We start from the raw sequence: 3,345 nt of genomic DNA on the forward strand, positions 1-3,345 counted from the left end.
TCGACTTGGCGAGATTTCCAATAACACTTGTAACTTCAAAGCTAGTCACCTAACATAATTAATTCTCAATTAATTCACATAATAAGTTGGACTTTCCACCAACTAGACCCACTAGTGTATTTATGACCCATTTGCACTATAAACACTCATTAGAGGTCAATACTCCCAACTACTCACTAAAAGCTAGCGATTAAGGTTCTAAGACTTCCATCAACACATAAATAGGGTGTTTTCATACATAATTTAACCCACTAGGTCAAACCTACCCATTTGACCCATTTCAAGTCCACCATGAACCCTAGAACCAATTTTATTTACAACACAAGTAGGCTAGTGAATAACTAACCATTATAGACTCAATAACAGCAATTATTACCTTGAAACCCTAGGTTAGTCATCCTTGAGTCCTAATGACTCAATCTTACCCAAAACCCCCAAAATCACCATTAATGGGTTTTGTGTTCATCACTAACCCAAGTTCTAACCTTTAAACAAATTAAACCAAGGAAATCAAAACTAGAACTTACCAACACAACCGAATTGTAGCTAGTGAGGAGATGAACAACTTTATAACCTGAGATAAGACCCGAAACTAGCTCCTTCTTCCTTTACTTGAGCTTTCTCTCTCTAAATTTTGGGTTTCTCTTACTAGAATTAAAGTAGGATGAAAATGGTTGTTGAAAGTGGTGTTATGACTCACCCAAACCACTGATCTGTGACCTTAACTCGTCCCCAAGTGAAATTACCTCAATACCCATCCAAAATATCTAATTAAAAGAAAAAGAACCCGGCTACAAAAGTGGTGCGCGGCGCGCTCCTTTAAGGGTGCGCGGCGCGTACTATGGTCTGAACAGATTCTGATCACAGTTTAATTACACACAGTTCCCCTCGCTTTATGTACACTATATACACTTCTGTACGATAATAACTAGGGTGTTACAACTCTCCCCTACTTGAATCGGAGCGCGTCCTCGCGATCCAAGCTGAATGACAAGCAGGAAGATAAACCAACACAAATTCTTCGGGTTCCCATGTAAATTCGGAACATTTACTACGACGCCATTGGACCTTGAAGGTCCTCACCTCTTTGTCATGCAACATTTTTACCTTCTCATCAAGTATAGCTATCGGCTCCTCAACATACTCTAACTTGTTGTTTAATTAGATCTCATCTAATGGCATCCATGATGAATCATCCGCAAGACACTTACGAAGATGGGAAACATGAAATGTATTATGGATCCCCGCAAGCTCTTCGGGTAATTCCAAACGATACGCAACTTCACCAACACCAGCTAAAACCTTAAATGGCCCAATAAACCGAGGAGCTAACTTTCCCCATTTTTGAAACCGAATAATACCCTTCATGGTGAAACCTTAAGCATCACCACATCGCCTTCTTCAAATTCGATCGGTCGCCTACGTTTATCGACGTAAGACTTTTGTCTATCTTGCGCCGCCTTTAAACGAGCCCGAATCATATCAATTTTGCTATTTGTCTTCAATACCAAGTCGGTGCTCCCGACTTCCTTTTGACCCACTTCGCCCCAACAAATCGGGGTTCGACACCTCCTAACGTATAACATCTCATATGGTGGCATTCCAATACTAGAGTGAAAACTATTATTGTACGAGAATTCCACAATGGTAAATGTTCGTCCCAACTACCGCCAAAATCAATAATACACGCACGTAACATATCCTCCAATGTTTGATTCGTACGTTCGGTTTGACCATCCGTTTGAGGATGATACGCCGTACTCATATTCACCCTCGTACCCATGTCTTCATTAAACTTCTTCCAAAATCGAGAAGTAAAACGTGTGTCCCGATCCGAAACAATAGACGCGGGAACTCCATGTCTCGATATCACCTCTTTAATGAACATCTTCGTGAGTGCCTCCGACGATATTGCTTCTTTAATAGGAAGAAACAACGCACTCTTCGTCAATCTATCGACAATCACCCAAATAGTGTCAAATTGGGTTCTTGCCATTTTCGGTAACTTGGTAATAAAATCAATGGTAATATGCTCCCACTTCCACATTGGAATTTCTAGCAGTTGCAACTTACCATACGGCTTTTGGTCTTCGGTTTTAACTAGCAAACACGTGACGCATTGCTCAACATACTTAACAACGTCGCGTTTCATGCCCGGCCACCAATAATCTTTCTTCAAATCGAGGTACATCTTCGTCGCACCAGGATGAATAGAATATTTAGACTTATGCACTTCATCAAGAAGCACCTTTCGGAAGTCACCCATCTTTGGCACCCATACTCTTTCTTGAAAATACAACAACCCGCGCGAACCCATAGTAATGGATTCCGATTGCCCCACGATTCGTTCCGCATGCTTGTTGTGAACATAAGCCTCTATTTGAACTTCACCAAGCTTTTCGAGAAAATCGTTAGTAATAATCATACGTAACAATCCCAATCGTAACGCCGGGTGGTGACTCTTTCGGCTTAATGCATCCGCGACCACATTCGCTTTGCCCGGATGATAGAGTATCTCACAATCATAGTCCTTCACCACATCTATCCATCTACGTTGACGATAATTCAAATCCCGTTGATCAAAAAGTTGTTTCAAACTCTTGTGATCCGAATAAATCGTACACTTGACACCATACAAGTAATGGCGCCAAATTTTCAAAGCATGGACCAATGCCGCTAATTTGAGATCATGAGTCGGGTATCTCTTTTCATGTTCCTTTATTTGGCGAGAGGCGTAAGCGATGACTTTACCTCGTTGCATTAGAACACACCCGAGCCCATTCAAAGAAGCATCACAATAGACCGTCATATCCTCTACACCTTCCGGCAATACTAAGACTGGAGCTTGACACAATTTCTCTTTCAATAATTGAAAAGCAATTTCTTGCTCGTTCTCCCAATTGAATCTCGTATTCTTCCTTATCAACTTAGTTAATGGTGAAGCAATCTTGGAAAAGTCTTGGATAAATCGACGATAATAACCAGCCAATCCGAGAAAACTTCGGATTTTCGTAGGCGTAGTCGGTCGTCCCCAATCCTTTACCGTCTCTATCTTCCTCGGATCCACTTGAATACCATTCTTGTTCACAATATGGTCAAGGAATTGAACCTCCCTTAGCCAAAATTCACATTTTGAGAATTTAGCATACAACTTCTCTCTTCTCAACGTCTTCAATACTTCACGCAAGTGGTGTTCATGCTCCGTCATGCTCTTAGAATAGACAAGAATATCGTCAATGAAAACAATTACCGACTTGTCCAACATAGGTTGGCACACTCGGTTCATAAGATCCATGAACGCCGCCGGTGCATTCGTAAGACCGAAAGACATAACCACAAATTTGA

The sequence above is a fragment of the Rutidosis leptorrhynchoides genome, chromosome 4, assembly GCF_046630445.1.
Source record: "Rutidosis leptorrhynchoides isolate AG116_Rl617_1_P2 chromosome 4, CSIRO_AGI_Rlap_v1, whole genome shotgun sequence".
Classification (NCBI taxonomy): Eukaryota; Viridiplantae; Streptophyta; class Magnoliopsida; order Asterales; family Asteraceae; genus Rutidosis; species Rutidosis leptorrhynchoides.